Raw genomic sequence first — 14,624 nt, forward strand, 5'->3', positions numbered from 1 at the left:
GAAAAGTTGATTTAATTATTTATGTCCCCTTGAGATTTCAGATTTACTAAGAATAGTTGTAGATTTGTTAAGGGCTACAACTTGAGATTTCCAAGCTTTTCTTAATTCATCACTTATTTATTTATACCAAACTTTCATTTTGGAATAATGTCATACTAGAAAATTTTTAAATCATACTTCTGAACAAATGTTAGTTACTTTTCCAGCTAATTGAAGCTTTTCAAATATACCCAAATGCTCTTTGATCTAGTTGATATCACTTAGGACGAGTTGAGTGATAATAACATTTAAAATAACATGAGCCATCACAGCAAGGAACCGTACTAATTTTATATTGTATTTATTTATGGAATTAATAAATCTTGCCTATCCTTCCCAATCTTACATGTTATATATCACTGCTCTTTCAACGCAAATTAGTTCCGAGCAGTACGACACACTTTTCCAAATTTAGTACGACCACAGAGGCTTAATGAGCTAATGTCGGTCCATTGTGAGACACCTTTTAGAAAAAAGTTATTAATTTGTATGTTGAAATGTAAATGTTGTCGACATAAATAAATCAAATCTTGCATGGCTTTAAAAGCTGAAGATGGTAATACTTTTGGTGAATGCAAGAGTTGCAAAAATTGCTGTTAAGCGCAGCTAAGCGATGCTGTTCTTATGTTATCTGTTAGGAGTGATCATCTAAGTAAGAAAAACTATGAGGCACCAACAGTGGCAATGACAATATTGTGGCAATGGGAATCGAGCTTCAAGAATCGGGAAACATCGTTATTCTTGTCATATAAACGAGAATGGCAAACGGGATTTGCGATTCGCTTCAAATATTCAGCCAACCAATCACAACGAAGAATTTTGTAATTTTACGCTCTCACGCTCAATTTGGCTTGTGAGTGGTGAATTAGAAGTTATATGTTCTTAGAACTTCAAACCTACACAGGTAAAAAATCTATTCACACTAGCGCCTACAACTGAGTGCCTCTGTACGAGTGCGCCTTCATCCCAACGAACATTTTAAAATAAATTCTCTAAGTTCTTCTTCTTAGTCCTCAAGCTGATGTTCACCATTTATAGTTTGAAAATACATTTTAAATTTTTCTTAAATATTTGTTCACAATTTTAGAACGAGTGGAGAAATACTTTAAAAAATATTAATCCCACTGTTTACTATTAGTTTGAAAACTCCATCAATTGAAAATTTATATGCGCTAAACTAACTAAAATACTTACGTTACCAAATGCTTCTCACCTGCAGATCGCACAAATGTTTATTGGGACGTGTGTCTCTCTGTATAAGGGTATGGGTGTGTGTGTGTTTGTGTGTTTGTGGCAATAGAACATTTGCTTTGAGTGGGACTTTCAATTGACCGTGTTGAGTGTATTCCAACAAAGAATATGCCATGTAAACGACTTCCCTACCGGCAAACGTTCAATGTCAACAATTGTTGTTGTACTAAGACACCTGTATAGGTACGTATGTAAGAGCGCAAACTGTAATGGTATTTGCGCGCGACTGTTGTTCGTAGAATTTCTCTTCCACACTGACAACAGCATATTCTGATAGGCGCGCACGCCAGACAAGTAAAAGCCGATCAGAAGAGATAATTCTTTTCCGATGGTGAAAGAGTCATGCGATGAATAAGACACGTATTTTGAGTGCTGAGTGAAACTTCAAAGAGGAAGATTGTTTTTGATGATGAATTGCGATTGCTTTCGTTGAGTTGCGAGCATTTAGAATACCAAAACCCGATTACTGAGTGAATGAAGCTGTACACTGGTGTCTCTTGCTACTGCCACTGCCATGGCCGCGAGCACCATGAGTACATATCAGAATTTTCTTTGCACACATGTGTGCGTGTACATTGTAAATGGGAAACATTTGCCGCTCGCGGAGTAAATTGCGTGTAAAAGTCTAACTATCTATTCACGATTGACTTTCAGGTGCCACCAGAGGCGCTCAAATTCTACTCGAACTCGAGCTCAGCTTTGTCGAGCGACGGTTAGCTTCATATTGTTAATGTATGTATGAATTTGTTTTATTCTGAGCGAGTGTGGGTCTGTGTGCTAAGTACGTTCACAAGTGTGCCCATGACATTGATGTGGCGATGCGACTCATCCGTGATTCAGTTTTCCGCAAGCAACAATACGATCGAGACACAGTTTCGTAAATGTTTTCTGGATGCGAGACTTATGTGCTAACAAAACAACCAACCAACTAACAAAGTAGCCAGTTAAACAGCTAAACTAAATTCAATGTAGATATTGGTAGAACGCTGACTATGCGGCTCTGTTGTGGAAAAGAAATAAGAAGAAGAAGAAAGAGAAGGCAATTGGTGATGAAAGAAATGTGTTAAGAATAAGTAACTTAATTTGGTTTGAATAGTTGTTTCGAAAGGTTGGAAATTTGCAAAACAAACAAAAACAAAAACACAAATTCAACAAAAATTCTCAATCCCAACTGTGAAAATGTAACTAGTGAGCTTGTGATTACAATGCGGAAATGTGGCCGATTGGCAGGAATGTGGCAAATATTTAGTCAAAAAAAATAGTGCACAAAATGGCAAAGAAAATTCTTGACGAAAGCAGTTTTTTGTATAACGGAATTGTGAATTAAGAGATGTTTGTGCTAATTCAATTGAATCAAGAAGAAAAAGCAGAGGAGAGTGACACAATTGCGAATAAAAAGAGCAATTATTATTTTCAAATAGAAAAATTAGTTGAATAACACTAACACTACTTGTTAATTGTTAACCCATAAGACTGCATTTATTGGATTAATCGCATAAGTTAAGCAGCATTTAAGTAAAAAATAATAAAATAATTAAAGCCAAAAACAAAATAAAACCTAAAATAAACATGAAATAATTTAAATTGGAAACAAAGTAATTGTAAAAATATCAAGTAAACGTAACTGACGTTTATAGTAATAAACTTAGTTAACAAAAGGAAGTGACATGCATTAAAAATTAAGAAAAAAATTTCATAAAATATATAGCAGAGAAACTCAAAAGCAACTTGGATTACTGCGCGCAAATTATAAAGAATTCAAGCACAACAGAAATAATAACACGGGAACTCTGGAGAATATGCACAGACATCTGTGTATAGATACGCAATTGTTTACAAGCTAACTGTAGCTTTCTGAAAGCTGTCTGGCATAATTGGAGACTACGAATTGGATTGACTGATTTGGATACTCAATTATTTTAGTTTAAATGGATTATTTCGAAACGTCTGAAATATTATGAAAAGGATTATTACCAAGGAAACTAAAAGGTAAGCAGCAGACACGCCCTGAATAATTTGAAAACGATTTCAAAGAAATTTTAAAATTTTCTGGTTTCAATGAAAATAAAAATTACAAACTTCAAGCAATATATTCAGCATAATTATATTCTGCAACTAGCATTTTAGTTTTAAATTAGCTTTACCTTTCAATTACCGCCCACTTCACGTAAAACATTTTACCAGATATTTCTGTAACATCAATTACGAGAGCAAGTATTCGCAGTCCAAGTATTCGTAGCCCGAAGTTCGAGCGCGAGAAGTGTAGAAAGAGAGTCTCTATGTGAAAGAGAATATGAGAAGTAAATATTTTAAGCTCGGAAAACTAAAATATATATCATTTTTGTAGCGCAATACGGGTGGGAGTTCTATGATCTCCGAGTAGTTACACCGAACACAGAATTGCTTTAATAGAAATTTTTTGTTTTTATTTATATTTGGGCCCAAAAATGTTGCTCGACTCCATTACAAAATAAACTTTTTCTAATTTTATGATTTCCTTTAACTCTTTTTGTCACAACTCTCATATTTAAATATTTTCTAGACTGGTAGTGACGCTGGATAAAATCAGATAATTTTTCTTTGCATCTTCTTAACTGGTTTCACTTCACGTTAGCCCAACTTAAATCCAGCTATAGATTTGCGGAGACCTCTTCTAACGGACACTTTTCTTGGGCGGACATTTTTCCCCTATAACAAGTCATAGGAATCGGAACAAATTATCCTCTCCTTGGCGGACGCCTCTTTAAAGCGAACAGACTTTCAGTTCATACAAAATAAGTTGAAATGAATGTTATTACTATTTTTAAATTTTATGCAAGTTCTTGTTATGACTTTAAAATTACAACAGAATATCCTTCCATTGAATGTTTGCAAATATACTCCACTGTGACCAAAAATAGGTATCTTAGAAAATAAAATACTTTAAAAGAAACTAGGTTGCTAACAGATTAAGCAATCTGACTGAGAAAATGTTTTGCGCACACCCTTTTTCACTAGGTTCCTTGCCAAATTTTCAAAAACGTTCCTTCTAATAAGATCATGTATGTCAGTTAAAGCATTTGAGATAGGAGAGTAAAAGCAAACAAGTTAAAAAATAACAAAGAGACTATTGATTAAAACGGTAGATACTAAAGGCAATTTGAAAACTATATAAAGGATAGCGCCCTGTTATTTCATCAATTCACAAATATTAATTAAAAGTAATATTGCTAGCTCTATACAAGCTTGAAATAGAACTCAAGGCTCAAAATAATAATATACACTTTCCTATTGAAATTCTGAGATTTTTCTGGCATCTCTTACCTTTTAAAACACATCTTCCATAAGTAAATAATTGTAAATTTAACCATTCAGAATAATAAAAAAAATGTATTTACGGAAATCTACTGATGTATGTATATAAACTGAAGAACATGTAAACAATCTTTCGAAAAATAAACGCAAGTAACACTCATGAGCTCATCATTCAAATCCCCTTCTCTAATAAAAAAGCTTACAAAAAATGTTACAAAAAAAAAAAAACCAGAAAACTGACTGAAATGAAAACTTATATCCACAAAAAGTATAAAGTGGCTAAGCACAAACGTAAATGTATACGTCAGCCATCAACTATAAAAAAATATAGATATTACCGAAGTAATAATGTCTTTTACACTTCTGAAATAATTTTTGTTTTTGTTACAAACCGCTGTCAGCTTAGCTATTGTGGCGAATAATTAATCTCAAGAGCCAGGCGACGTACTTTGTTGAATGTATTATGTAACATGGCGAGCTCAAATTAAAACTACGTAGCTTTGCACATGCAAACATACATACATATTTAAGCACATTAAACTCTGAAAAAAGTATATAAGACATTGTATTATAATTATTAGAAAAAGAAAAGTGCAGCGCACACTCGCATACATAAGTATGTATTCACTCGTCTAATTAAAAGACTTAAGCCACGAACTTGATTAACGCGACCGCTCACAATAATTAACTTGTGTACGCATGTGGCAGCTTAGAATAATCACATTTGAAAATGCTATTAAAATATAAAACAACAAAAGCTGTTACAACAAATTTTGTTCGCTAATTTAAGGTTTCGAATTTGTTGTTTTCTTTGTTTTTGTTTAATTTTTTCCTTTTCTTGCCTTTACATTTACACGATCAATGAAAAATAATTTACAGGCTCTATAAAACACAACTTCATCGCTGATTATTAATATTAATGTCGATAGCAAAAATGGCTATTCCATTTGTCTAGGAAGTGATTTTTTATTTATTTATTTTTAATCAAAACTTTATACTTTACTGTTCCCCCTGCGAGCTATCATCGCTAATTCTTGTTCTGCTCTCGGCAGATTGTTTTGTTGTAATAGATATACTCGCATGTGTCAAACACTTCATTTGTATACTTCTACTGCGCATGTCATCATTTCGGTTGCCGGGAGCTTAAGAGGCGAACTTCACTAATTAATTGCCATAGTAATTATTCAAATACCTTCGATTTTGTTGTATCATACTTGCACGAGTCTTTAAAGTTACTTCACACTAATTATTTAATTTCCTCTGTAGCTTATTTTTGGCGATGTGAGTCATTCCTTAGAGAACATAGTACATAAAAAACAAAGCTAATATCAACAATTAAGCATGTTTATTTTTTACTTCACATCTAAGCCTGCGCAAAGGGTAACCGATGAGCTTTGTAGGTCTTATAAGAGTAGTTGCTGTTTCAAGTGAGTGTCTCAGCAGAATTGAAAGAAATTTTGTTTATTTGACACGTACTTAGGTGGTGAAGAGATTAGTATTCATGGCAATTTGTATATATCCTGTCAATGAACCACTTAAAATATACGGCATATTGTCTGGATTTTATTTGCCGAGTGACAACCAAAGCTCTCCTACATCACCAGAAATTATTACAAAGGCAGCACATATTGACAAGTTTTGACTACTTACCTTATTACTTAATTTCAGTTTTAATTATTTTTCATGAAAATGTGCATGTTGATTTTTTCCCCAATAAAGGGGTAATTTTATGTTGGTTGTTTAGAAGGAGCTTTTTCATGGGATAAATTCGCTGGTAGGCTTGCCATTGCTTGCCGGGGGGTGACCGCTTTTAAAAAAATATTTGTTTTTATTGGATGTATCAGATGCATAGTATTTCTCAATATTTCTTTATGATACCACGGAGCAAATGATAAAGGTAACCAAAATTGTTCATCAGTGCTTCTTTTAGAATATATATATATATATACATATAATTGGCGCGCACACCCTTTTTGGGTGTTTGGCCGAGCTCCTCCTCCTATTTGTGGTGTGCGTCTTGATGTTATTCCACAAATGGAGGGACCTACAGTTTCAAGCCGACTCCGAACGACAGATATTTTTATGAGGAGCTTTTTCATGGCAGAAATACACTCGGAGGTTTGCCATTGACTGCCGAGGGGCGACCGCTATAAGAAAAATCTTTTACAATACTTTTCTTATTAAGTATCTGAGTAATTTGCTATGATTCGACGTTCTATGCTTACAATTTTTGCTTTGTTTACAAAACATTGAAAATGTTTATTGAAATATTAAAATAAGCACTGAATTTGTTAAAAAATTACCAAAATTTTAATCATCAATGCCCCATTTTTATTGAAATTATATTTTATGTAGTTCAATTACTTTTAACAGCAATACTTCTCCCATTGACTTTTTGCATATATCCACATTAATTTGTTGTGCAAGCTATCCATATTTACGCTATCAATATCACTGTACTAGTACAACAATACAAATTCAAGCTTTTGTTGCTGTTTCGCCGTATAAAGATGCTAATCACCACACAAACCAGTTTGCCGGCGCTCCTCTCAAAAAGCATACACATTCACACAGACATGTATTCCAAATTTCATATATAATATTTTACGAGAAAATTGTTGTGCAAAAATCAACAACATGTAACAAGTCATTAAATTGTAGTCAAAGCAACAACAGCGATTAACCTATACGTAATCAAAAAGTTAGTAGAAAAAAGCGTAAAAAACGTGAAATAAAAACAAAAAGTCAAATACTTTGTATTATGAATGTACTTGGCCGTCTCTCCCAATAGAAATAAGTACACAGCGTATCTTTGAAAGCGTTTGAAAACCTTGACTTTGACTTTGAATGACTCCAAAGCGCTCGTTATGGGCAATACAACAGAAAATACAGACTCAGCCACACACACACACACGCACGTTAGGAGGTAAAAGCACATAGACAAATACTTCAGTAGTCATGAGAGATTTTGAGTCAAAGCTTTAAAACGCAGTAGCAGCTGGGGCGAAATATAAAGTTTATGCCAGTAGACGTACGAGTACATGATAGCCTCCTGAATTACACATTTACTTGAATATTTATAAATAAATGGTTTTACCGAAAATGAAAATGCTCTTGATGATAGCTCCAAAGGGGTTTGAATTAAAAATGCTCGTTTACAACACATACAGTGAACTCGGGGGTAACGTGTGACATGCGGCTGAAAGCGTTAGATTTCATTTCTCAATTGACTCATGCAAAAACAAAAACAACAGACGTTCACACTACACTTAATAGTACTTGTATAAATACCGGGCTTATTTAAGTCAATACACAAACAGATGAAGATATATACTTATATATATTCGTACAAAGTCTGCAGTAGAACAAATAGACAATCTCAAATAAAGCCTATTTTTATACTGCCCTTTGCATGATTACTTAATTCCTTAATTCGCTTAATAATACAACAACGCAAGTTAAAATGCTTTTCACTCATTCAATTAGCTTCAGTCTGGTCAGTCATTACAGACTCTAGTATATAAAAGTGGTACAAAACTGATCCCAAATGGCTACACTGACATGATAGGTTAATAGTTTGCCGAAATCAGATAGTTGGAGGTTATTACTTGGGACTAAGCGCGGCTTCAAAGAGCTCATGCCGCGCTACAGGTGCACATTCCGATTTACTGCTGAGTAGATGTTTACATTTGCCTGATTGTGCACTTGTGAGCTTTCGAACGAGCGAGAAAAATGAAACTGAAATTGAAAATTTAAATAAATTATTTACGTAGGTGCATATATCTGCATATTTACAAGTTTCTAAATGCAAAAAGCAGGTGTGTATGCCTCTGTATTATAGTACAAATTAAAAAAATAACACGTACTTGACTATGGATGCACATTAAACAAATTTCGACAACAAATTTAGTGTAATTTAAAAATTTAAAAATTTTATATGCAAAAATGTTCGGTATAATGAGCGGCTGCCGTAGCGGGGCAATAGGGCCCGGGTGCGAAACGCATCAAATAATAAGTAACGTTTTTTTTTCTAAAAGCGGTCGCCGTTCGGCAGGCAATGGCGGGCCTCCGCGTCTATCCGTCTGTAATGGGAAGGCTTCTCATAAAAAAAGACATTTGCCGTTCGATGGCAGATTTTTCTATTTTTGAATGAATATCAAGAATTTTATATGGAGCAGCCTACAGTTGAAGCCGACTCCGAATGCAAATATTTGTTTTTTGAGCAACATTTTAATATCAGAACTACACTCGGAGGTTTGCCATTGTCTGCCGAGGGGCGACCGCTATTAGAAAAAACTTTTTCTTCATTCGAGATTCAAACCAACGTTTTCCCTGAATTACGAAAGGTAGTCACGCACCAACCCATTTGGCTATGGCGGTTGCCAACAAAGAATATGCACGATAAATATGTATATTTATGTATATTAGGACGCATCAACTTTTTTCAACAACGTTCCCAGCAGATATGGAAAAAATCCATTTAAGTCATACTCGATACCGCAAGTTTTTCAAAAGCTATTTATTAATACGAAGTTAATATAGACAAAATATAATTTTAATAGTTAAGTATTTTGAGTGTTACTTGCTTATGCAAACTTGTAATTGGGAATATTAAGAATAATATTGGGAAGAATAATTATATAAAAAAAGAATAAAACTTGTAAAAAAACAACAATTAATTTTCGCTAATATTAAACAATTTGTTTTTAATTTTTTTTATCGTAAATGTTTTTTACAATTAAAAACATTTCAACAGTTATTTGGGTTTAGATTCTTTTCACTTTCTATACGAGCTGTATTTTTTTCTGTTTTCTATTTTCAGAGCCATTTTTAATATATGCAATATTTAAAGATTTATTTATGCTTTTTTATTTCATAAGTATGGATAACTGTATATACGTGCGCACATACGACATCTCATTGCATGAAGGCACATCCCACCATTACACGTCGAGTAATATTATATTAATTAGAAATACTTTTCATATCATTAATTTGCTTGAATGTTCACTTGTTTTGTTGAATTTTTTGAATATTTTGAATTCTGTACAATTTCATTTTCAGTTTCAATATCGGGCTATTTACTTAGTTCTTGTATGCATATAAAGCCTTTGCCAAAAGTATTAGGTGCCCCATTAAATTACAAGTAAATTCAAATATGGCAAGCAAAGTGACCGGTGCTTGCTATATTGCAAATGTTTCTAGTGAGTACTTTTCAAAAAGAATTTGGTTCTTTTAGTAAAAACCTCACGCCCGTAAGAACATTACCACACGCTATTTTCCATAAAACATAGCCATAGATATATATGTATGTATGTCACCATCGCATGCGCAAAAATGTGAAATGTTTGCTTTATACCCCATAGACGTTTCTCCACACACACATCCAAGCAAGAAAGCGCTTTTAAAAAGCATATTTTATAATTTAATTTATGTAAATGAAGTTAAAGGAAGTGCACGCATTGACATACGTACCTATGTATCCCATATACCATTGTGCAATGTTGAAAGAGTAGAATACGAAAAGCAAAACAAAAAACGAAAAAGACCAGCCAAGCCGGTGTTTCTACTGTTGCTGATGTTGTTGTTGCTGTTCTCCTTCCTCTTGAGTTTATTGTCATCGCTCTCGTTGTGAGGTGTGATTATGTTCAAAAAACAGCAAGCAAAACCACAATAGAAAGGAATAAAAGTACATTGACTTTTTCTAGTCGGCTCCGCAATTTAATTAGTTAGCCAACGCTTGAAACTCGCTCTTAAATGCATATTTATTGTAACGTATGTGTGTATATATGTAGAGCACAATGCTTCATATTAGTTATGAGTACTTTTTAGCAATTTTTTGTATATTTACTCTTTTCTCTTTCTCCCTTCTTGGCCTATGAAATTCCTAAAATAAAAGTAGAAACGCGAATAATGTGAAATCGTATTTGCTAATTTAATCAACTCAACTTCTGGCAAATTAATTACTAAGAACATATTTCTATATGCAAACCTTATAAAAAATTCTTCAAACATAACTCTCTGGGAAAAACTCAAACAACATACGCTTGTCTGAGGTGCCAGTACTACTCATTTCCGCAATAGTAAGGATTTGCTTTGTACTTCGATGAAATATTTCTAGACTTTGATAAAAATTTTATGGCCTTTTCATTTACAGGAGTTATTTAAAATATATATAAAAACGCAATTAATAGATTAAAAAATCTCACCCAAGTGAGCCCTTTCATCCTTGTGCGCAACCAACGAGGCACAGAAGAAAACTGCAGCCGCCCTATGCGTGAAATAGACATTTATAGGGAATATTCTACGAGCTGTATACGCCTCTGTTCACTTCTATTGGAACCTAAAGCTGTTTACACGAGATGATAACAGAATTGCAAGCAATGCCATCTGTTAAGTTTTTTTATTATTGTATTTTTTAAATTTTTAAGTGTTTAGAAGTTATTTCGTTCTTCAATGCAGATCTGTATTAAATAAATTCAGTTTAAATATATAGACAAACAAGTATACCTATATATACAAGTACTACAGCACTATAAGCTCTTCTGTCTCTCCAACTTAATGTGAAGTTATGCAACTCGTCATCAACTGGAAATCAAAGGTATTAAAAATGAATATTTGGTTTCCTGCCCAAAAAATTAATGAACTTGTGGTTTTTCTGAGAAAACTTTTTAGGACAGAAATGTGCATAAATTTTGTCGTTGTACGCCGTTTTGTCGTTTGGGCCAATGGGCCTCGAAGTCGAGGCTAACCGAGTGATAGCCATGGAAGAAACCCACTCGGTCATGACGGCCGCCTCAACACTTATTGATTTGATTAAGCAACGAATATTTTTGCATCGTGAACCGAGAGTTTACTTTAATTTCAACTTTTAAATAAGTTTTTTATGATGATGAGAGAATATTTCAGGTAATTTTTTGCATTTAATGCGTCCTACCTAGTATTTGATTTATAGAGCTGCATTTAAAAATTAAAAAAATTTGTTTGAAATTAATTTGCCCAGCAAAAATCTTCAAGCTTCTAATTCGAATTATTCAATTTACGTTAAACTAAAATCTCATATGCTTCTTCCTATGGCATTAGCGCAAAGCTTGTTCCAACACCTGCAAATATCCAATTTCCTATCACAGCATTCATGCCAACTACTCAAAGAGATTATCTCCGAAGAATTTCTCATATCAGCCCATTAATGCTGTCATTTATGTCATTTCCCTCTGCTTACTGTGGTAATCAAAAAATATTTCCTTTCACACAAATCTACGTCCAACATGTTCCTACTATTTGCGGATTGTCATGCACCAGCAAAACGAATGACTTAAGTACCAAACTTGTTCCCAGTGGCGACACTCTTTTTGTACAGTAATCACAGCACCAATTTAAGTTTATTGCAATTATCCAAACGTAAATTGCACATTTTAGCAACTAATAAGCTAACGACTAGCGCAACTCACCAGAATTCCCGCACACACATGTGAATAATAAATGCGTGTGTGTGTGTGTGTGCCTTTGTGGTAAGTTCGTCGCAGGCTTGTAGGAAGGTTAAGTGCAAATATGACCATACAAAAATAATAAATGAGCGCAAGTGCCATAAGAATAAAGCAAAGTTAACAGCAACAACAACAACAGCGGCAACAACAACAATCACAATAATCGTATAATTATACAATGAAAGCGAACAATACGACCGCAACAACACAAACATGAAAGTGAGTGCTAGAATCAAAATCATTGCCTTGGCATCCTTGCCACAAAATCTCTCATGTGTTTGTACGCGTTGTGCTTTTGAGACCTCTTTCACGTGCATGCCGTTCATTCACATTTCAGGCAGAGTGCATTTACCTCAACATACCACGACCACTTAAGTCGAAAGAGAGGGGGTGCCGCGGTGGCATCGCAACAGAGAAGTGAAGCAGCAAAGTACAGCCTTTGTATGCACAGAAGAGTGGCAACGATCCCGAAAATCTGCTGTCAACGATTGCTGCAACCCGGATCGCTGGTGCTGTTCCAAGTACCATGCCATCACATCTACCCAAAGAAATATGGCATTCTTGCTTTCGTTCTTATGGCAGCGGTTGCCACAACCACCGCACAGTCGCTTTTGTTGCTATTCCTATTTTTGTTGTTGTTGTTCTTGTTGGGCAATAAGTTTTCGTTTTCGTTTGAAATATTTCACAAAATGATGAACGCTGCACGTTGCCACCTCAACCGTGTTCACGTTAGAGATCAACGAACGATGCGGCGAAATGAAAAGCCACAACAAACATAAATAAAACTTAATAACAAAACTACAAAGAACAATGATACAAAAAACAAAAACAGAAAACAAAGGTAGATACTTACAATACAAATGCAGTGCACCGGGCTGTGGAAGCAGGAATTAGAAGGAATAGCAACAGCAGCTAATACTTGGCAGCAAAAAGTGAATCTTATATGAAGGTCTTTGCTTCCTTTGACTTTTCCCCCTTCTATTGCAGTATTTATTTTTACTGCTGTTGTTGTTGTTTTTCACTAGTTCTTCTTCTTCGCCGATTTTTTAAATGGCCACTTGTTGATCCCAGCCAAAGTCGGTACATAGCGAGACATTAACAGGCAATGACGTTTGTTGCATGCAACCAATTGCCAAGAGCCATTAGCGAGGCATTTTCAAAGTAAAGCAACTAACGTCTCGATCGACTTGCCTCACTATTGCTGTTATTACTACATACATACATACATACATACATATATATACATACACACATATGCATGCATCGCCGCCACTATTTTCCCCCTTTGTTGCATGGCATTAGAGATAGCAGCACGAAAATGAAACCAGTTCATAGGCTGCCACCAGATCGCATTTTGCAGCGACCATCCTGCAAAAAAACGGCGATGAGTGCGAGCAAGTTGTTAGTTAGACTAGTAGAATCCGGCAGTTGGCAGGGCTATTTGGCGGCGGCAGCAGCCAGTCAATGGCATTGGACGAATGGAACGTTTGTGGTTAGAAGCATTAGCAGCAACCACACAGGGGTAATGAAGCAGTAGGGGCTGAGGGAAATGACACGCCGTTTGGAGTCACTTGCCGTGAAAAGGGCGTTCAACTGTTGATGTTCCTACCATACACACACATCCATAAAATGTATCCGAATATGTGTTTGAGGGGCAAGCAACGGAGGAAATGGGATAATAGAAGCATTTCGTATGACAATCTATGACCATACTTGCACTTTGCGAGCACTTTTAAAGAAGGAGAAAGGAACAATAAAAAAGTCAAAGAACTTGAATATTCTCATTCTTTTTAACTTAATTCAAGAGCTGTCAATAGTTAAAAATAGCTTTGCAGTTCCGAAAAAAATTACAAGAAAGTGCTAATTTATGTTTAAAGGTAGCTAAAAGCCAGGAAAGAAACAAAAATATAACAGAAAAACAACAGAAAGTAAATATTCTGTCCAACGAGCAATAACGAATTATTAAAAAAAAGCATTGGCAAATTAGAAGCGATGTTAAAAATACGGTCGCCTTATAACAGCAAAATCAAATAGATAAATTATTGGTATGATAAATTGTTAAAAAAAAGTTGAAAAACATTTTTCTGCTAAAGAGGATGTAACGAACACCTTTTTATTTTTTACATCAGTGTTCCCTAACTATTGGTACTTTGCTATTTTACCAACGAGTCGGTCGCCGTAGCAAAATGGGTTTTGTGCGGAACTACCAAGTTCGAAACCCACTTTGGGCATTAAACACCAGAAAATGTTTATTCTAATGGCGGTCGCTCCCTTGCAGACAATGGCAAACCCTCGAGTATTTTTCCACCATGAAAAAGCTCATCATAAAAGAACCATCTGCCATTGACATAAAACTGTGTGCGTCGTAAACTGCAACTTCGGTCAGTAAATAGTTTGGAAGAGTAAATTATTTTAAAAATTATTAAATTAACAGTGTATTTGCTTCACTCACTCGTATAATTTTTATTCACTACAGTTATTCAAAGAATTCAGTTTTGACGGCTTGGCTGGGAATTTAAATATAAGTCCATTCGATGCTGTCATTTAATCGAT

General features: G+C 34.7%; 1 protein-coding gene across 1 annotated transcript in view; it reads left to right on the plus strand.

The window, feature by feature from the left end:
* Window positions 1-2,127: 2,127 nt before the first annotated feature.
* The window catches only part of LOC128859966 (zinc finger protein rotund), a 78,226-nt gene continuing 65,729 nt past the window's right edge, over window positions 2,128-14,624 (plus strand). Inside the window, exon 1 of the mRNA XM_054097149.1 lies at window positions 2,128-3,279. The gene's annotated coding sequence lies outside the window, so the exon portion shown is untranslated. The remainder of the gene's footprint in view (window positions 3,280-14,624) is intronic.

Source organism: Anastrepha ludens, chromosome 4, assembly GCF_028408465.1.
Source record: "Anastrepha ludens isolate Willacy chromosome 4, idAnaLude1.1, whole genome shotgun sequence".
Classification (NCBI taxonomy): domain Eukaryota; kingdom Metazoa; phylum Arthropoda; class Insecta; order Diptera; family Tephritidae; genus Anastrepha; species Anastrepha ludens.